Below are 22,204 nucleotides of genomic sequence, written 5' to 3' on the forward strand. Positions count from 1 at the left end.
ATGTGGTTTATTTCATTTTATCTCATCCTTTCTCACATTTGTGCATGTTTTTAGTATATTTTTAATTAGATTTCATATATTTGGGGAAATTTGCTCAGATACTTTTAAGTGATGGGCTGGATGGCCTGAAAAGCTTAAAGCCCACTCATCAAGCTAAAGGATTTAAAAAAAATTTAAAGAGCCAAAAAATATACAAAACACCAAAGAGAAATCAGAAGCATCAGATAAGAAAGTGCAGTTGGCCAGCGGTTTCATCCAGAAACTGTTCATTCATTCCCACAATAAACGTACAAAGTAAAGCCCTGCCTGGGACCCCAACGGGAAGACATGAGTAATAACAGTCCCTCTCTGGGGCTGGCCAGAGGATGAGCAAACAGACATAAATCATTAGTGCCCAGCACATGGCAATGGCCACATGAAGGCGGCCGTTCTGATCAGGTGAAACTGTGTGAGCTTGCCAGTGTTCAACTGCCTGACCTATAGATCAGTATTCATCATTCTCCCAGTGGCAGAGATGAGGAAAATAAGCATGGAGGCATTAGAGGAATGTGGCGGCTTGTATTTTCCAAAATTAATACAGTGTGCCTGACCAAACATCCTTCCAGAACTTGCTACTAGCCCGTAAAGAGGCAAGGCCTGTGTCCGCGCCCCTTGGCCCCACCTGGACTTGTGTGCCGCATCAATTCAGAAGACAGTGTGGGAGATGCCACATGGCCTCTGAGGCCAGCCTAGAAAACACAAGTCAGCTTTTGCCCGGCTCTGTCTCTCTGGGGCCCCAAGCCGCAATGTAAAACCTCCACTGGCCTGAAGGGAGCCATGCTGGAGAGAGCGTGGAGGCAGACGGGTTCCACAGGGCCTGGCTGTTCTGAAACTGCTTTTGCAAAAATTGTAACTGAGGAAATGATGACAGTGACAGAGATCAGACCTAACCAACTCCATCTTGCTTCTAACCCTTAAGCTGTCCTTGTTCATTCCTGGGCATAGGCTCCACTAACCTAGGGAAGGAATTCAGTTCATGGTTTGACTCTGAAACAAAATTGATAAAAGCCCTTTCCTGAAAAGACCTCCTTCTTGCCTTGGAACCAGGCTACCTTTGCAGAACTAACAAATTAGCTACAGGATTAGAAATTGTGCTTTAGGGGGTCACGCAGCCTCTGGCTGCAAGAGTCTGAACCTCCCCAAATTGCTCGATAACAGATAACATCACTATTGTAAAACCTGAGATCAGTGCTTGAGGTATTCTGTGAACCCCCGCACTCAGTGGATCAGCTGACACCACCCAGACCAGTCATCTGGCTCAGCCAGTTCTGCCACACCACCCAGGAACGGAAGACAGCAAGAAAAACTCACTTTGACCATCTCTAGCCTGACCAATCAGCACTTTTCACTTATTAAGCCCCTACCCGCCAAATTATCTTTAAAAACTCCAGTCGCCGAATGCTTGGGGAGACTGATTTGAGCAATGGTAACTCTTGGGTCTCCTGCACAGCCGGCTCTGTGTGAGTTACTCTTTCTCCATTGCAGTTCCCCCGTCTTGATAAATCAGCTCTGTCCAGGCAGCCAATAAGGTGAACCCACTGGATGGCTGCAGTCCCCACCCCAGCCCTGGGCCAGGCACAGGTGAATGAGCCTCTGTGATTCCCTGGCACCATCCAGGGCATGCGAGAGCCAGCCAGCTGAGCCCCACCAACACAGAAGCAACACAGACAGAACAGACACCGTTGCCATTGCTCTAAGGCGCCAGGTGTCCGGCTGCTGGTTACCCAGCCCTGGGTACCTGGAAGGAGTAGCTTTGCTGAGTCACCACAATGCTGGTCAATGCTGCAGACCAGTCCAGGGGCAGCCTCCATGACCGGGGCCCTGACTGGCAAGAGAAACACCACAACTCCATGGGTACCTTGCTTCCCAGTTCACAAGCCCTTGGTCCACAGAGAGACTGTGAGGGGATGCCACCTCTTACTGACTCAGCAAAGACCCTGAAGCACCACCCAGGCACTGAGCACGGGGAAGACATGGGTGCGTCCTGCGGAGCCCCGTCCTCATGGGCTCACAGTCCCCGAGCACTGAAAGGAAATCGGATGGTGCTGTCTGTGAGGCTGGTGACCTTGCTTTCTGAGGAGAGGAGGCTACCCAGCTCCCATCCCCAGGACCCCTGCCTACTCCTGGCCACCTGGACACCTTGGTCACCTGGTCACATTGCTGAGAGCACTGTCCCAGGAACGTTACCACATTTTACTTAAAAGCAAAAGAAAAGAAACAGCAAAACAAGCCACACACCCCCAGGTGCCCCTGCTCCTCTGAAACACTTTAAAAGCAGAATTTTAATCAGTCCAAAGCTAGGACAGGTCCCCATAAGCCCTTGGATTATGAGCTCAGTGTTACAGCTGCACTGTAATGTCCTGCAATGCCTTTCCCAGGGTGCCAGGCCCCCAGGACTCCTCGCAGAGCCAGTTAACCCCCAGCGCCCCAGCGCCCTGCCACACTGCATCACTCTCTGTGACAAATGACACTCATCTTGGACAAAGCTCGGCATTAAAACGTTCAAGGGAGAAAAATCCAGGGAAGATTCTGACAGGGATGAAGTGACTTATCCTTCCTGAGAGTTTCTATCTCTGTGAGGGGAGGCTTCGGATTAAAGCCTCGGTCCTAAAGACATGGGGCATTGTACTTCCTGCTGCTGTCACTGGAAACCAGAGTCTTTGGCTTAAGCTGATTCTTTCTCTTTAAGCTCCCATCACATACTTTGCTTGAGAGTGTTTTACAAAGCAAAGATATTTATTTCCTGAGTTATGGGAAATCTGCCCCCCTCCGAGTGACCTGCTTCAGGGAGAAGGTAAAGAAGGAAGGCCAGGCTGTGCACACCAGCCTGCTGAGCCCTCGGGGCGGCCCAGACACCACCTCGGGGTTGGAACTTGAGTCTGCTCAGTGGCCCACTCGAGATCATTCTTACCCTGTGGGTATGACTGCACTGTTTTTCTTAAGAGTTATAGGTGTCACTGGTCAGTGACATCCCAAGTCCAGGAGGGGGGCCTTGAGACTCCCCGTCCTTCTCCCCCAGGCACGCACACTCTCCCAAGTCAGGGTTCAGGTTTGCCTGGGAGGACACTCCCCTACATGGGCACCTCCAGCTGCCTGGCTCAGCACGCACTGTCTCTGGGCCTCAGTTTCCCTCTCTACATGCAAGACTGGGACATCCATGTCCTGACTTGGTCTCAAGGTCACTGTGAGAACCAAATGGCACTGCAGGCTGTGGAAGGTGATTTAAGCAGAGCTGCGTACCAGCTGTCAAGCAAGCAGCCAGGCTGAGGCGCGCAGGGCCGGCTTGGGCAAACTTCCTGTCAGAAAGCTTCCTCCGTGAATTTCCATCGCCAGGACACACCTCTGTGGCTCTGGCTAAGCCATGACTCCTGGTGTCCAGCAGGCTCTTGCAAAAAACCTCGTGGAGAAGAGGGGAGAAAAGCAGGGAAGGAGAACGAGCGGATGGGGGGACAGGGAGAGAGGAGGAGAGGCTTGGAGGGAGTGGCTGCCCACGGCCTGAGGAAGCGCCACCTCTGCCACTGCTCCAGGCCTCGGCTTGCCAGAGGGTGAGGAGGGACAGTGGAGCTGACCCTGAGCCCCTTCCCAGGGTCAAGGCTGCCAAGGCTGGTTCTCACGGCATTCTCTGCGCGGCCATGAGGCCTCATCAAATGCTGCCATCTCTCATCCCTGTGGATGCCCCAGATGAGCATAGGATCCACAGGAAGACGAAGCCACCACCTGGCCCTGGGGCTGCAGCGGGAGTGGAGCATGTGCAGACCCTGCTGGGGAGGCCCCTGGGCTGACACCTGGTGCAGAGGACATACACGCGTGTCTGCCCTGTGGTCCTTCACACTGGTGGGGCAGTGATTCCAGGAACGCCAATGTGGGTGCACAGCTACCTGTCCCCAGCAGCTGCCTTCCGGAGGGACTCGCCCCTCGTGACCCACCCTCACTAGCCACGGATGCAGGCCCTGAAGGGAAAGGGCAGAGACCCCGGGGCCACGAGACGTCCAAGATGCAGTGACCTGCTGAAGATCACAAAGCCGGGATGATGCCACACGGGACGTGGGTGTGGGTGCCTCTGCCCAAGGCATTTTATACCCATGTATATAACTTACAGAACAGAAACAAACACTCATTCCAAATACCAAAACTTTAGCAATGTCTTAAACAACCGTTTAATTTAAAAATGTGATGTAAATGTCATTTAAATGTCCAGCTTTTCTGAATCCTTGTGACACTCATTGTCCTTTGAGGTGACGTGGCACACACAGAAAACAGTGGGTGGGCATGGATCTGCATCCTGGCCGGGAGCCTGGGGAGGGGTGGGGCTGATGGAAACCCAGACCCTGTGTGGGAAAGGTGGCGAAGGGCATTTTCAGCAGACACTTGGCTCCTCTGGGTGGGCAAGCGGACTTGGGCTCCCAGGCAGCCTGTCGTGCAGGTGGTCATACGCGTGGGGCAGGCGGAGCTGGCTCTCCTAGGACGAGGCGGCTGTTGGCTGGGGCACAGCTGCTGTGTGGTCCTCGCCACTCTCCGCCTGGCCCAGGACAGACGCGGCCGTGCAAATGCCAAGGGGCAGGAGGGGCTGGGGAGGCCAGCAGGCACGGGGTCCACAGGCCAGGGCTGCCGGGAGGTGGGGGACGTGCAGATGAGTCTGAGAAAGGCCAGGGGCATGTGCTCTGCAGCGGTGCCCGTTTAGCACGAATGACTTTGGAATACCGTGTTGTCCTCATTTCAGGACAGTCCAGGAGTGAGGTGCCGTAGGAGGGGGTCTGTGAAGTCCCAGGAAACTCCGTGGCTTTGACAAATCCGTGGAAGGTCTGCGGCAGTGGAGGCCTGAGGTAGTGAGTTTGTCTGCACTGTTTGTTCTTTAACTTTTGTTATAGTGTTACATACAGAGCTGTGCACAGAGCATAAGGGGGCAGCTAGCCAGTTACCACAATGCCCTGAGAGCAGCAGAATTCTGCAACACCCACGAGCCCTCCTGGTGCCCCCCACGGTCATCCGGGTGAGTTTCCCCCATGTCTTGTTTCCTCTGCTCCCCACGCTGCCGTCACATGCGTGGCTGTCCCGTGTGCCACTGCAGCCTGCTCATTCCCACGCTGGCTCTTACTGCTTCGCCTCTTACCTCCCCTCTGCTGGTGAGCAGGTGGCTGCTCCCTCTTTCCCACATCTGAGCACACACGTGCACCTGTCTATGCATGAGAACGTAGGACATGAATTGCTGGATCGGTACCGGGGGACGTGCTCAGCTTTCACAAAAGGGGGCCAGGCAGCCCCCCAAGGAGGCTGAGCCTGTTCACATTCCTGCCCGCTGTCCTCTGGGGTCCTTGTCACTCCCCATGGTCATCGACAATGTCACAGTTTAGCCATTCTGTCACGCAGGGGCATCTTGTTGAGATTTAACTTTTGTTTCCTTGGTGGGTCCTGAGGCATTTCACCTTTGACTTTTCACCGCTCGTTCGAACGTCCTCTTTTGTGAAGCTGGAGGTGTCTGCGCCTTTTCCACTGTGCTGTTTCCCTTCTGGGTTTGCAGGGCTTCTCACTACGAGTTGTCTGTAACACCTCTGTGGTTGCACCTGCTGCGAATACCTCCCTCTACTCCGTGGCATTTCTGCTCACTTTCTTTTCTTTTTTCTTTCTTTCTCTTTTTTATTTTTATTTTTATTTTTGAGATGCAATCTCACTCTGTCACCCAGGCTGGAGTGCAGTGGCGTGATCTCGGCTCACCACAACCTCCGCCTCCCAGGTTCAGGCAATTCCCCTGCCTCAACCTCCCAAGTAGCTGGGACTATAGGCACCCACCACCACTCCCGTCTAATTTTTGTATTTTCAGTAGAGACAGGATTTCACCGTGTTGATCAGGATGCTCTTCATCTCCTGACCTCATGATCCAACTGCCTCAGCCTCCCAAAGTGCTGGGATTACAGGCGTGAGCCACTGTGCCCAGCCTTTTATTTTATTTTTAAGATGAAGTCTTGCTTTGTTGCCCAGGCTGGCGTACAGTGGTGCGATCACTGTACGCTTCTGCCTTCCAGGTTCAAATAATTCTCGTGCCTCAGCTTCCCAAATAGCTGGGATTATAGGCTCCTGCCATGATGCCCAGCTAATGTTTGTATTTTTAGTTGCCATGGGGTTTCACCATGTTGGCCAGGCTGATCTCGAACTCCTTGCCTCAAAAAATCCACCTGCCTCAGCCTCCCAAAGTGCTGGGATTACAGGTGTGAGCCGCCGCGCCCGGCCCCTGTTCACTTTCTTCATGGTGTCCACTAGACAGCAAAACATCTGAATTCTAACATGGTCCAGCTTACCGATCTTTGCCTTCATGTTTCGTGCTTTTCGTGTATCTCAAGGTCATAACTATATTTTCTTAGAAAAATTTTGTTTTGTCTTTCACTTTGGATGCTGGAATGAAACAGAGATCTTCTCAGTCAGCTTTTGCTGGATGATGAGCCAGCTCACAGCTCAGAGGTTCGATTCGAAATAACACGTGTCTGTGCCGGGCAGCTCGTGGCTGGTCTCTGCGGGTGGGCGTTTGGCCGGATGACTCAATGCCTCACTCAAATGTCCTTTGTTTCGCTTTCATTTTTTTCCTTTATCCCTGGTTTTCCAAATTTTCCCTCTAGGTGAGGGTGAGGTTTTCTTTCAGTTTATCCTGCGTGGCATTTGTGGGGCATCTACAATCTGGGGTTTGACATCAGTTTTACGTCATTATCAGTCATTACCTCTTTAAATATTTCTTCTGCTCATACTCTCATTCCTTCCTTTCGGGGACCCAAGTGCCACAGATTAACCCTCCCACTGTCGCTGGCGCCCTTTCTCTCTCACGGTTTCCAGCTTTGTCACGTCCCTACTTTACTCTGCTAACCTAAAGCGCTTGCCCGTTCGTTATATGAATAATGCACAGTAACAGTTACACCGGCTGACCCGTAAGTACCCTGGCCCAGCATCAGGTAAACGGCAGGACTTCAAGCTGAGTTGAAAGGGAAGCCGCAGGTGGGGGTGCTGGCCAGGACTCTGCCCTGCGGGGCCCGCCCGTCTCAGCAGGCATGGTGTGCACCTGGTGTGATGTGGCACCCTCGGACACTCGGCCTGCCAGGCAGATGTCGAGTGCTGCTGGGGTTCTTTCTTCCTTGGGGTGGAGAGCAAATGTGTCCACACAGGAGGCTCTCCAGTTGGACCTGGTCTCTGCTTCTCTAGCATCCCACAGAACGTGGTCTTGGGCTGGTGCCGAATTGGTGCCCAGGGAATCTGTGAATGAGTGGGGAACAAAGTGCCTTCTCTGCTCTTCCTCAGAGCCCTTCTGGGAGAGCCCAGGGGCCTGGGACAGAAGCACTGTGCCACTCCCTAAAAATCAAGCCGTGCACCCAGACCCCGAAGCTTCCTGGTGTTATGAAGACTGCTGACTTACATCTCATTTTTGCCCTAGGAGGTTTTAGGAGACAGCTTCTGCCAGACTGAGGGTGAGTCACTTCCAGGTTTATTTAAAGTCTGACACTCCCGGTGTGAAATGTCCCCGGCTAATAACTGTCTGAGAAGAACTGGAATGTTGTCTTCCTTCACTCTGTAAGGCTCAGATTCCCCCACACCCCCCAGTCACCTGAAATGGCAACCTCAGGGTATCAGACGCCACTCCACCTTCCTGCTCAGAAGGGCACTGCGTCATCCTGGCTCCGAGGCTCCAGCAAACTATTAAGGAAGAGGAACAAATGCAGTCTTGCCTGTGTTCCCACAGAAGGCACACTGCGCAGAAATCCTAAACACAGTTCCAGTAAACCAAACTCAGAACATATGAAAAGGTGGCCGGATGCCGGGGCTCACACCTGTAATCCCAGCACTTTGGGAGTCCAAGGCAGGAGGATTGCCTGAGCCCAAGAGTTCAAGACCAGTCTGGGCAACATGGCAAGATCTCATCTCTACAAAAATTTTTTTACAATCTAGCCAGGTGTGGTGGCTTGTACCTGTAGTCACTGGTAAAATAAAGAACAAAAACCATATAGTCAACTCAGTAGACTCGGAAAAAAAATTTATAAAATTCAGTTGGTTCACAATGAAACCTATCAACAAACTGGAAGCAGGAGGTTACCGAGTCTGGTAAAGGATATATATGGAAATGCCCCAGGTAACACTGGAAATTCATAGTAAAGACCCCACAACATATGGTCAGCTGACGTCCAGACTTCACAGTGAAGACCCCCCAAAACACACACGATCAGCTGACATCTGTACTTCACAGTGAAGACCCCCTAACACACATGGTCAGCTGACATCCAGACTTCAGAGTGAAGACCCCCTAACATACACGGTCAGCTGACAGCCAGACTTCACAGTGAAGACCCTCCAAAACAACGGTCAGCTGACATCCAGACTTCACAGTGAAGACCCCCTAACACACACGGTCAGCTGACAGCCAGACTTCACAGTGAAGACCCCCTAACACACACGGTCAGCTGACATCCAGACTTCACAGTGAAGACTCTCCAAAACAACGGTCAGCTGACATSCAGACTTCACAGTGAAGATACCCTAACATACACGGTCAGCTGACAGCCAGACTTCACAGTGAAGACCCCCTAACACACACGGTCAGCTGACAGCCAGACTTCACAGTGAAGACCCCCTAACATCCACGATCAGCTGACATCTGTACTTCACAGTGAAGATCCCCTAACACACATGGTCAGCTGACATCCAGACTTCACAGTGAAGACCCTCCAAAACACACGGTCAGCTGACGTCCAGACTTCACAGTGAAGACCCCCTAACATACACGGTCAGCTGACATCTGCACTTCACAGTGAAGACCCCCTAACACACACGGTCAGCTGACAGCCAGACTTCACAGTGAAGACCCCCTAACACACATGGTCAGCTGACATCCAGACTTCACAGTGAAGACCCCCTAACACACTCGGTCAGCTGATATCTGTACTTCACAGTGAAGACCCCCTAACACACACGGTCAGCTGACATCTGTACTTCACAATGAAGACCCCCTAACACACACAGTCAGCTGACATCCAGACTTCACAGTGAAGATCCCCTAACATACACGGTCAGCTGACGTCTGTACTTCACAGTGAAGAACCCCTAACACACACGGTCAGCTGACATCCAGACTTCACAGTGAGGATCCCCTAACATACACGGTCAGCTGACGTCTGTACTTCACAGTGAAGACCCCCTAACACACACGGTCAGCTGACATCTGTACTTCACAGTAAAGACCCCCTAACATACACGGTCAGCTGACGTCTGTACTTCACAGTGAAGACCCCCTAACACACACGGTCAGCTGACATCCAGACTTCACAGTGAAGACCCCCTAACACACACGGTCAGCTGACATCTGTACTTCACAGTGAAGACACCCTAACACATGGTCAGCTGACATCCAGACTTCACAGTGAAGACCCCCTAACATACACGGTCAGCTGACATCTGCACTTCACAGTGAAGACCCCCTAACACACATGGTCAGCTGACATCCAGACTTCACAGTGAAGATCCCCTAACATACACGGTCAGCTGACATCTGCACTTCACAGTGAAGACCCCCTAACACACATGGTCAGCTGACAGCCAGACTTCACAGTGAGACCCTCCAAAACACACGGTCAGCTGACATCCTAGACTTCACAGTGAAGACCCCCTAACACACACGGTCAGCTGACATCTGTACTTCACAGTGAAGACCCCCTAACACACATGGTCAGCTGACAGCCAGACTTCACAGTGAGACCCTCCAAAACACACGGTCAGCTGACATCCTAGACTTCACAGTGAAGATCCCCTAACATACACGGTCAGCTGACATCTGTACTTCACAGTGAAGATTCCCCAAAATACACACGGTCAGCTGACATCCAGACTTCACAGTGCAGACCCCCTAACACACACAGCTGCCTGCCTGTGGAGAGGAAGCGTTTTCACTCCGTGGTACTGCGATAACTGGATGTCAATCGGGAAAATCAGGAACCTTGGCCCTTCCTTTGCACCACACATGGAAGCTAATTTGCAGCAGGTCGTAGAGCCAAAGGGGACGGGGCACGAGGGGCACAGATGGTGCTTCTGCAGGAAAACACAGCGACGCCTCCGGACCGGGCACTGGGGTCGGGGGGGTTTCTTGGGCAGGACTGGATAATCTCACTGATGTAAAATTAAACATTGACAGATTGGACTTCATAAAAATTAAAAGCAACTTCATGCCAGATGAAATAGACAAATTTGGCTGGACGTGGTGGCTCACACCTGTAATCCCAGCACTTTGAGGGGCTGAGACGGGCAAATCACCTGAGGTCAGGAGTTCAAGACCAGCCTGGCCAACATGACGAAACCCCGTCTCTACTAAAAATACAAAAATTAGTCAGGTGTGGTGGCCCATGCCTGTAATCCCAGATGCTCAGGAGGCTGAGGCAGGAGAATCGCTTGAACCCAGGAGGCATAGATTGCAGTGAGCCGAGATGGTGCCACTGCACTCCAGCCTGGGCGACAGAGGACACAGAAAGGAAGGAAGGAGGGAGGGAAGGAGGGAGGGAGGGAGGAAAGAAAGAGAAAGAAGGAAGGGAGGGAACGAAGGAAAGAAAGAAAGAGAAAGAAGGAAGGGAGGGAGGGAAGGAAGGAAAGAAAGAAAGAGAAAGAAGGAAGGGAAGGAAGGAAGGGAGGGAGGGAAGGAAGGAAGTAAAGAAAGAGAAGGAAGGGAGGGAGGGAAGGAAGGCAGGAAAGAAAGAAAAAGAAGGGAAGGAAGGGAGGGAGGGAGGGAGAAAGGAAGGAAGGAAGGAAAAAGAAGGAAGGGAGGGAAGGAAGGAAGAAAGGAAAGACGAAGGAAAGAAAGAGAAAGAAGGAAGGAAGGAAGAAAGGAAAGAAAGAAAGAGAAAGAAGGAAGGGAGGGAAGGAAGGGAGGGAGGGAGGGAGGGACAAATTCCTTGAAAAACACAACGTACCAAAATTGACACAAGCAGATATAAAACTCTGAATATCTATGACAGTACTATATCTACTACAAATTCATTAGAAGGCACCATCAAGAAAATGAAAGAGCAAGCCAGGGTCTGCTGAAGATATTTGCAATGCATTTATATGGCAAAGGATTTCTGTACAGATAGATCAAGAATTACAAGTGATGAAGAAAATGACAAACAACTGAACAAAAGCATTGACAGTGCCTTGAGCAGATGCTTCACAGGAGAGGACATCCACGCAGCCCAAGAGCATATGAAAATGTGCACACAATCAGTATACGTCAGGGGAATGCAAATTAACACCGCAACGAGATACCACCACACCCCACCAGGATGACAAACATTCAAAAGGCTCGCAGTACCAAGCTCCAGCTGGCAAGGGTGGAGAGCAGTGGGAAGTCCTGTACGGTGCTGGTGGGGGTGTGAACGGTACAATCACCTTGAAAAGCATTTTGACAATTTCTAATAAAGCTGAACGTATGTCCACCCTGTGGTCCAGCAATGCTCCTTCTAGCTGTGTGCCCAAGAGAGGGGGGCAGCTGTCCACAAACAAGCTCGAGAAGAATCTTCACAGGAGCCTTGTCATAACACTCCACACTGGAAACAGCGCCAGCATTTCGCAAGAGTGGATGGATGCCCAAATCAGGGCCCACGCGGGTGGAGGGTGCAACCCAGCCGGAGAGGGAAAGAGTATCATGTGAGGCAGAGAAACCGGGGAGTCTCAAACCTCAGATGGAGTGCGACAGTCAGACTCCACAGACCAGGACGCACGGAGCATCCCCCTTCATTCTTAGTTCCAGAAAGGCAAAGCGAAGCCCGGAGTAGAATCCACGACTCACGCACACCTGGACGGTGGAGCCTGCAACATGCCAAAGCTGAGTGGCCCAGCGCTTCACTCCCAGACTGCACACCTGCGCAGCGTGTGACTGCACTGAATACTGCAGGCAACGGTAGCACAGTGGTGTTTGTGTATCTAAACACACAAAAGGTACAGTAGAAATATGGAATAAAAGAAAAACGTGGGGGTAATGACATCAGTGAAATAGCTGACTGGACACCCCCAGCACTGGGTCCCTCACAAAGACCCAGAACAGTAAACAAGCCAGGAAATGGTTTTTTTTTTGTTTGTTTTTTTTGAGACAGAGTTTTGTTCTTGTTGCCCAGGCTGGAGTGCAATGGTGTGGTCTCGGCTCACTGCAATCTGTACCTCCCAGGTTCAAGCGATTTTCCTGCCTCAGCCTCACAAGTAGCTGAGATTACAGGCACATGCCACCACACCTGGCTAATTTTTGTTGTTGTTGTTGTATTTTTAGTAGGGATGGGGTTTCACCATGTTGGCCAGGCTGGTCTCAAACTCCTGACCTCAGGTGATCCATCTGCCTGGGCCTTCCAAAGTTGGGATTACAGGTGTGAGCCACCACGCCCAGCCACACGCCATGAAATGTTAATGAAAATCCCCACAAAAGCTCCAAAACACATCAGACGAGCAACAGAAACCCTGGTGAGCCTAGAAATTTGTGACAGTCACAAAAAGAATGGAAGGAAACTCTAGGCCCCTGCCACCCCATCCCCTAATGGGGGTCGGCTGGAACCCAGGAGAACATCTCCCTTTGGTGAGGAGGTAATCAGACCCAGCAGTCTGCACCAACACTGTGGACACCCAGCACCCTCATCTTTGGGGTCCCCTGCAGTCTTCACAGGCACGAAGCCCAGGGCGGAGTGAGCTGCCTGGAGGCCACACTGCTGTGCTCCCGCCAGAGAAGGAGCCACCACTGTGCCCCCCCAGCCCGTGGCCCTCGCAGTGCCATCCTGGAACTGGAATTCTCAGCTGGAGTGTGTCTTTTTCCTGGGGGAGCAGCTCTGGCTCCCCTTTACCCCTGAGGCTAAGCTGCTGCCCGACCACCCCAGCCCAGTGGCTCCACATCCCCCAGCCAAGCTGCAGGCAGCTGTTACCCCGACTCTGTGGGGCCAAGCAAAGGTGGGGCCACTCCACCACCTGCTCTCACTCCCTCAGGCTGGAGCTAAAGTCATAAACTGCCTCCAGGGAAAACAACACCTTGGCTGCTCAGAGCAGTGGTGCCTCCTGGAACCCAAGTTGAAGAAGCACTCTGCAACCAGAGAAATGATGCCTGGGGCACCCAGGACAGTCCTGTCCCTCAGGCCTGAGCAGAAGCAGCACATCACCCAAGGGGAATCAGTGCCCTGGCAGAGCTGATCAGCTGCACACCCCAGGGCTGAGCTGACACAGTGCCCCACATCCCAGAGAAACAGCAGTAGCTTAGCCTAGACCTCCCACCCTATAGGCCAAACAACTCAATTGCCTGCTTCCCTGGAAATGAACTGGCCCCCTAGAGTCTGAGGAATCCCCCTGGCTAGTCTTCCTATTATGGGGGAAAATGACAATACAAAGAACCCCAACAGCCCTTGAACTGAGAATGTTAACAACCTACACTGTCCCCACCAAGCCTCGGCTACTGAGTTGTCCACGGTCATTGCTGATGTTGAACACAGCTGAAGAAGACTTCAGAGACTATACCATGCATTGATCCAGAAAGTCTCCATACCCTTCCCAATGGCACACTAAAACCCACTGCAGGTAAAAGCCTTTCTCTATGAAAACCACGCTAGAAAGGTTTAAAGAAGCAATTGTTCTACCAGATACATAGACATCAACACAAAGGGACACAAGACATAAAAAGACAGGAAATATATCACCAAAGGAACAAAATAACTCTCTACTAACTGGCCCCAGTGAAGAGAAATCAAGTAACTGCCAGAAAAGGCATTCAAAACAATGATCTTAAGGAAACTCAATGAGTTACAAGAATACAGGCAGATAGATAGTTCGATGAAATCAGGGAAACAATTCATCATGTGAACTACAAATTCAACAAAGATGTAAAAATAGTAAGAGCCAAATAGAAATCCTGCAGCTGAAGAATCCAAGCAATAAAATAAAAATTACACTAGATAGCTTCAACAGCAGACTTGATCAAGCAGAAAAAAGAATTTTTGAACTTGAAAACTGGTTATTTGAAATTACCCCATCAGAGAGAAAAAGAAATGAGAGTGAAGACAGCCTACAAGGAGCATGTAGCACTATTAAGTGAACAAATGTTCATATTGTGGGAATTTCAAAAGCAGAAGAGAAGGAGAAAGGCAAAGAAAACTTATTTAATGAAATAAGAGCTAATTAAAAAAATCCCAACCTGGGGAGAGATATGGACACTGACATCTAGGAAGCTGAAAGTCCTCAAGTTGATTCAACCCCAAAAGGTCCTCTTACAGGCACATTATAGTCAAACTTTCAAGCAAAAGACAAATAATTCTAAAATGGCAAGAGAAAATCATCAAGTCACATATAAGGGAATCCTCATGAGACTAACATAAGATTTCTCCAGAGAAACATTACAGGGCAAGAGAGAATTAGATAATATATTCAAAGTGTTGAAAGAAAAAAAAAGTCAGCCAAGAATACTATACTATATATTCTTCATAAATGAGAAAGAAATAAAATATTTCCCAGAAAAGCAAAAATTGAGGGAAATCATCACCACTAGATTGATCTTACAAGAAATGCTCAAGGGAGTCCTACATCTGGAAGTGAAAAGATGATAATCACAATCATGAAAACACACAAAAGTTTAAAACTCACTGGTAAAGCAGATGTACAAAAGAGAAAAGAATGAAACCTTATCGCTATGGGAAACCACCAAACCTCGATGATGGATAATGAGATGGAAGAAAGGAACAAAGAAACAAAGGATATACAAAACAGTCAGAAAACAATTAACAAAATTATAAAATAAATTCTCACCCACCAATAATAATCCTGAAGGTAAATGGATGAAATTCCTCACTTAAAAGATACAGACAGGCTGAATGAATTTTTTTTTAATGACCTAACTATACACTGTCCCTAATAAACTCGCTTCACCTATAAAGACACATAGACTAGAAGTGAAGGGATGTAGAATGTAAAAAGATATTTCATGCAAACAGAAACCCAAGTGAGCGATAGTAGCTATATTTCTATCAGATAAAACACCCTTTAGGTCAAAAACTAAAAAGAGATGAAGGTCATTATATAACGATAAAGGGACTGTTTCAGCAAGAAGATATAACCATTGTAAATATATATCCACCCAACACCAGACCACCCAGATATATAAAGCAAACACCATTAGATCTAAAGAGAGAAAGAGACTGCAATATAAAAACAGCTGGAGTCTTCAACAGCACACTGCTTCAGCCTTGGACATACCATCCAGATAGAAAATTAACAAATAAGTGTTGCATTTAAACTATGGTTGAGACCAGATGGACCTAACAGGCATTTACAGACTATTCCATCCAACAGCTGCACAGAATATATGTTTTTCTCCTCAGTACATGGAACATTTTCCAGGATAGACCACAAAAAAACAAGTCTCAACAAATCTAAAATAATTGAAATATCGTTTCCTTCCTCTCCTCTCCTCTTCTCTCCATTCTTTTGTTTTCTTTTCTCTTTTCTTTCTTTTTAAGACATGAGGTCCCACTCTGCTGCCCAGGCTGGAGTGCACTGGCATGTCACAGTTCACCAGGCCTCAAACTCATGGGCTCAAGTGATCCTCCCTCCTCAGCCTCCCAAATATCTGTGACCACCAGCATGTGCACCACATGCGGTTAATTAAAAAAAAAAATTCTTGTAGAGGCAGAGCCTTGCTTTGCCAGAGCCCAGGCTGATCTTGAGCTCCTGGGCTTCAAGCAATCCTCCTGCCTTGGCCTCCCAAAGAGCTAGAATCACAGGCATGAGCCACCGTGCCCAGCCCCAGCTAGACTTTTAAATTTTAGTCATGCTAGTGTGAGAACCTCATCTTAGGTTTGACTTGCACTTCCCTGATGAATAATGATGTTAAGATCCACACTGACCTTTGATCCGATTTCCAACCTCTGGTTATCTCCTTAGAAAAAAAAACAACAGATAACATTTGAGATGGGAACAGCATAGGGAGGAGTGTCCATTGAGGAAAGCACTGAAAACCTTGGAGGAGGTTTGTTGTCCTGCTCTTACCACCTCAGACGCTCTGGGAATCCCAAGCTGGAGTGCCTGCTAGGGCCTCACAGGACATAGGGGTACCCCCAACCGCACCCACCCCCCTGCTGACCAGTGGCTTCCTGACCAAGCCCAGTGGGTTGAAAAGGATGGTGGATAAAGGAGATGTTTCTGGGAGGGCACTTCGATAACATCACTCTGCCTCCTCCCCAACGTCTCTCTGGTCCGAGTGGCCGGCTGGGGCGGGGTGTGGGGAAGGGTCACTGTGTGGGTCCCCTCAGTGGGGATGGTGTGGATCGTGTCACCTCTGCAGTGGGCCCTGGGGACATTCCTCTAGGGCTGCTCATACCCGTCCTCTGCCAAGTCTCAGGTGAGGCTGGCGAGGCCGTTCCACCGCCACACAATGTCTACATCAGAGACTAAAGTAACGGGGTGGAGTGGGTCTGGCTGGCTGTGCCCAGTGCACCACGTAATAGCACGGACAAAACGCCAGCCGGGCGCGGTGGCTCTCTCCTGCAATCCCAGCACTTAGGGAGGCCACAGCGGGAGGATCACTTGAGGTCAGGAGTTTGAGACCAGCCTGGCCAACATGGTGAAACCCCGTCTGTACTAAAAATACAAAAATTAGCCGGGCATGGTGGCGCATGCCTGTGATCCCAGGTACTCGGGAGGCTGAGGCAGGAAAATCACTTGAACCTGGGAGGTGAAGGTTGCAGTGAGCTGAGGTCTCACCACTGCACTCCAGGCTGGGCGACAGAGCAAGACTCAGTCAAAAAAAAAAAAAAAAAGCCACACACATATACACAAAACTATGCAAATCCCCATTAAACACAAGCAGCTGAGTCTGCTTTGCACTCAGTGTCAAGGTCAGGCTGCCTTTGGGGGCCCAAAGATACATGAGTTCCATCCAGGGATTTGCTTCCAAGAGAGGCCAGGTCCATCCAAACGCTAAAGCCTGATACAGCAGGGAGGCTTCTTGTCCATAACTTTCTTTCCTTTCTTTTAAATGCTGGTAGAAACACCTGCGTCTCTCCCACCACTTTGCCTGATGTGGACAATTTCCAGGTACGTGAGGCTGCTGACCAGTCACTCCCTGCCCTGGAGGGAGATCCTGCTGAAAGGTTTTAGATCCTTTCCTTAAGATGTGCACATACTTAATTGTGCAAAACCATGCAGCAATTGCTTCTTTGTGAGGTCTTTATGGAGGACTCTGGTCTTGGCAATGCTGGGGTCTGAGGAGGGATAATGTGGGAATTGAAAAGTTCCCTTCTAAAGTTTCCTTTCTTGTTAAAGGATAAGTGTGCTAATAACTTTGTGAAGCCCTATCCTGTGTAGCTGTTAGACATGCCATGCTTACAGGCACGTAGTACATTGTGTTCCTTGTGCTTTGACCAAGATATCTGTGCTGGACGTGCTCACAGGCATGTCCCAGCTCTCCATTGCTTTTACCTGTTTAGAAAAGTTTTAAGTTTTTAGCCAATTGGGTTTTAGTTTAGATTGTGAGGTCTGGCTCCAGCCAACGGAGATCAGACACAGCAGTGAGGACGACCCCAAATGCGTAAGAAATAAATTTGTGTGTTTTCCTTTGTTCACTGTACTCTCGTGACATGACGGCTAATGAGAGTACTTTTCCGCAGTCCAGGAAGTAAAAATTGCATTGCTGAAAGATCCTTTGTCTCAGTGCTGATCTTTCTTTGTGGCACCGAGCATGTATTTCCAACAGACAAGTTGGGCTCAGCCTCTTCCTCTCACCCAGCGTCTGCTGCCTGGCCATGCTTGAGGTGTCTGTCAGGTGTGCCACAAGCTCAGCGAGAAGAATCAGAGAGCCATAGTGGAGGGCTGCAGGGATCTTGAGCAAAACCACGTCCTCTTCAGCAAACAACTCTCCTATTCTCCCTTCAAGGAAATAGCTCTCGGGTGGGCCCTGAATCTGAGGTTGACCAAGGAGCTGTTTGGTGTGTCGGATGATGTGTGTTGGGAGGTTGGGTGATTTATTAAGAGAAGATTTATTTGGTTCACAGTTCTGCAGACTGTACAAGCAGCATGGTGCCAGTATTTGCTTCTGGTGAGGCCTCAGGAAGTGTCCACTCATGGAGGAGGGTGATGGGAGCAGGTGCCCGCAGACCCTATGTTAGAGGAAGCAAGAGCAAGGGGAAGGGGAGGTGCCGCGCATTTGTAGCAATCAGTCCTTGTGAGGAGGAGAAAAGCAGGAATGCACTCATGACCGCAACACCTGTTAGGCCCCGCATCCAACGTCAGGGTTCAGATTTCAGCATGAGGCTGGGGAGACAAATGTCTGAATTATTGCACCAGACAGGTGCCATCACAACGAGCGTTACAGGCTGGCACTCCCAGCAACCCCCAATGTCAGGGGGAGGCAGTGGCAGGAGACCAGGCCTGAGAGGGTCTCCAGGAGCACGTCAGGTGACACATGCTTTGCCATTTCCACGTGAGCTGCGGATGGAGGAAGAGGTTCCCGCCTTGGGCAGGTGGCTCTGCTGAACGTGCTGCTTGGCGTGGGTGGTTGAAATTTGCATAGTGTGTGTGTGTGTGTGTGTGTGTGTGTTTTTTTTCCTTGAAATAAGGTCGCCCTCTATTGCCCAGGCTAGAGTGCAATGGTGCAATCTTGGCTCACACCAACCTCTGCCTCCAGCGTTCAGGTGATTCTCCTGCCACAGCCTCCCGAGTAGCTGGGACTCCAGGATGAATTCTGGTGTATCACAGGGGGCCCTGGATAAAGTGGAGCCCAGGTCCTCCTGGACGGAGGCGTGGGAGTGTCGGGGTGGTCTGCATCCAGGCAGGGGCAGCCTGCAGATGGGATGGGGAGCAAGACCATGACTGCAGCCCTGCGAGAGTCTGAGGAGGGAGCACATGGGTGTCTGGGAGGGCCAAGCTCGGTCCACCCTGTGTGATTGTCATCAGCCTCCTCTCTGCTCTGTCCCAGGAATGGCTCCAGGGGCCATGGCAGCCCAGAGGGAACAGGCACAGCGTGGGCGATGTGGCCCTCTTTCCGTCAGGAGCAGCCAGGGCCGCAGGGGCCTGGGATGGTGGGTCGCACTGGTGTCTCCGTCCCAAAGGAGCTGGAGTCACCCTTGCTCTGGACGTGGACTTGCATTCCCTGCCTAACTGCCCCACTGTGGGCTTCTGCCAGCCCCTTTCGTGAGAGCAGAATTGCCCACACAGTGGTTCTGGCCTCCCGGCCGGCAGGAAGACACAGAATCAGCTGGGCTTGCCGGCTTCCCAGAGACCCTGCACGCAGCCGCTTCGGAAAGCACCTGGGCGCTCGGCGGTGGGAACTCAACGCTAATGACCCACCCAGGGCCGGTGCTGTCCCAGCCAGGGAGCCCAGACTTGCAGCTTTCAGAAGTTTTAGCCGAGGTAGTGAGGACTCTACCAGGAGACACGTTGGGTCCCCACAGTTGAAAGCTGAGGGTGAGTTTGAGGCTCCGAGAAGTGCTTGCCACTGGGGGAAGGCCCCTGCAGATGTTACTGTGGTTCCGGGGTGACCACCCTCACCATCATGGTGCTGCCCTCTCGCCTACATTCTAGGGGGAGCCCCCTCAACAGACCCCTCAGCGGGGATGGTGTGGGTCACTCCCATCATCTTCAATAAACCCTTATCTGCAAAGCCTGGTGAGGGCGCAGACACTGCCCCCACTACTGAGGGCCCAGCTGCAGGCACATAGCTCAGAACACCGTCCCCGCTCCAGGAGCCCCCCTGCAGCCCACCGACCTGATCCCCCCTCCCCTGCTCACCACAGCCATAGTTAGGGTGCTCTGAGTGAGAGAATTTTAGGGTACATCCCAGGATGCCAGATGTTGAGAAGGGAGATGCTGGGACTGGCAGAGGAATGAACATTACCTGGAGTCCTCGACTGGACCTGGGGGGAACTTTTTGGCCCCTCAGTAAGAGAAGGGCTGACCTGGTCTGGTGGGAGCATGTGAGAAGAAGTGAACAGTGCTGTGCAGTCAGGGGGCAGCTGCTGTCACACTGGTCCTCAGACTCCCTTCCTGTGCTAGGGGAGTTCCCATGGTCCATAGGCGGGAACCCAGGCAAGCTTAGCGGGAGGCAGCAGGCAGGCAGGGCTCCCCTGCACTCAGGGCCAGTGCCAGCCCCTCCCACGCCGCTGCAGCCTGCTTGGGGTATGCTCTGCTTGATGGGTGTCAGGATGAGGGTGAGGTTCCCTGAAGCACCGGCTCCACCTGAAAGCCCATGCAGCTCCCTGCCATGAGCACACATGTTTGCATGAAAATACTGCTTTGGATTGCGTATCGAGGAGCGAGACCAGCACTCCAGGGCATGTGCCAAGCTTGCCCTTGTGGGTCTGTGTGCTTGCTGGCAACCTCCAGAATTGGCTCCAGGGTAAGAAACAAAATGCTTGTGTTCATTTTCCCCACCTGGGCTTTTGTTTTCTACATATGGAACCCCGGATTACAGAAGTGACTCTGGTAGCAAACCAACCTTTGATGTCTAATTGGAAGATGCAGAAAGACAGCAGGTGACATGGTTTGCACCTGTGTCCCCTCCGCCCAAATCTCACCTCGAACCGTAATCCCCAACGTTGGAGGTGGGGAATGGTGGGAGGGGGTTGGATCATGGCGGCGGTCCTTTGAGAGTGGGCTCGCGCCAGCGTCTTGGTGCTGTTCTCGTGATAGTGAGTGACTTATCAGGCGATCCAGTTGTTTAAACGTGTGCGGCACTCCTCCCTGCTCCCACCATGTGAGTTGCTCCTCCTTCACCTTCCACCATAACTGCAGGTTTCCTGAGACCTCCCTAGAAGCAGAAGCTGTTATGCTTCCTGCACAGTCTGCAGAACCGTGAGCCAATTAAATCTCTTTTCTTTATAAATTGCCCAGTCTCAGGCATGTCTTTAGAGTAGCATGAGAATGGACGAATGCACCATGACAAGCCGATTTCATTGGTTACCAGATGCGTTTTTCGCTCTAGCCCCAGACCTGCATACATGGCATAGGTGCTGACAGCAGGTGGCAGTGTGGAGCAGCGGCGTGACACCTGCAGGGCCCTCTGGGGACACCACACAAGGGCAGCCCCAGCGTCTGGGAGCCCGTGAGATGTGAAGGCCGCAGGTATCTCTCTAGCCAGCAGACCAGTGGTGGAATTACAGCCTACTGAAGCATCTCTGCTGCACTCGTCAGCTTGATAAATGTCCGAGGAATGAACCAAAAACAGGAACCATCTCTTCCAGCAGCTTCTCACCATCGTACACCATCGCACACACTTCCTGGCCCCTATCTAGCACCTAGATATTTTATTCATTTATGTTTTGAATATTTCATGGGTCCTTCCCCCCAGAGGCCACAGAGCACTCCCAGAATTGGAATGGAAATACACAGTTTGTCCTTGTCAGCTGTGTGGGCCGCAGCATTCACAGGGCAGGGCATAGCAGCTTCCGCTCAAATTAGAATGATCTGGCTCCTCAAGTGGAAGATGATTGTTGGGACTTTGCATTTTTAAAGTATTGCCTAAAAAAGCAAGATTAAATGAACGCTTGTGCAGTATGGCAGGAAAATCCGGGGGTCTGCCTGGACTGCACACCCCAGCCCTCTCTACGTGTGGTTCTGCTGCAGCATTGAGGAGAGAGGAGGGGATGCTCCTCTCCAGGCCTTCAGCAAAGATGTCAGATGGTGCTTGTCCCACAGGCCTGGCTGGCAGCAGCAGAGTTCCCCCAGAGTGGGGCTTGCCAGCCACACTGCTGCATGTGACTCTGGGAGAGCCTGCAGGAGCCTGCTGGTCCCCATGGGCCTGGCAAACATCTGCCCAGGTGGGCTGAAGTGCCCCAGGCCCTGTGGCTAGGGGAAGACTGCTGGCCCCTGGGAGATCTGGGAGAGGAGAGCTGGACAGCTCACCGACCATGGCCAGCACGAGAGACCCGCCACTAAGTCCCCCTGCACTGTCAGCCTCTGCTCAGAAGTCTCTGGAGTGGTGTCCAGGTGTGTGGGGGTGCACTGATGCTGCACTGATGCTCAGCTAGGAGCAACTGGAGCAGAAAGCAGCAGTCAGGGCAAGATGCCTCAGATCACACACACACACATGTGCACAGACACATGCCCAGACACACATGCACACGTGCACACTTGCAAAGGCACACATGCACACGTTCACACACAGACACATGCACACACACATGCACACATTCACATACAGACATGCACAGACACATGT

General features: G+C 51.2%; 1 long non-coding RNA gene across 1 annotated transcript; it reads left to right on the forward strand.

The window, feature by feature from the left end:
- Window positions 1-1,232: 1,232 nt before the first annotated feature.
- On the forward strand, window positions 1,233-21,268 carry LOC116550730. The gene is made up of 4 exons (XR_004268556.1): window positions 1,233-1,243; window positions 7,066-7,073; window positions 16,157-16,159; window positions 20,835-21,268. It is a non-coding gene; the product is annotated as an uncharacterized LOC116550730 (long non-coding RNA).
- Window positions 21,269-22,204: the final 936 nt, after the last annotated feature.

This window comes from Sapajus apella, unplaced genomic scaffold (genome assembly GCF_009761245.1).
Source record: "Sapajus apella isolate SASKATOON/1434 unplaced genomic scaffold, GSC_monkey_1.0 scaffold8, whole genome shotgun sequence".
Classification (NCBI taxonomy): Eukaryota; Metazoa; Chordata; class Mammalia; order Primates; family Cebidae; genus Sapajus; species Sapajus apella.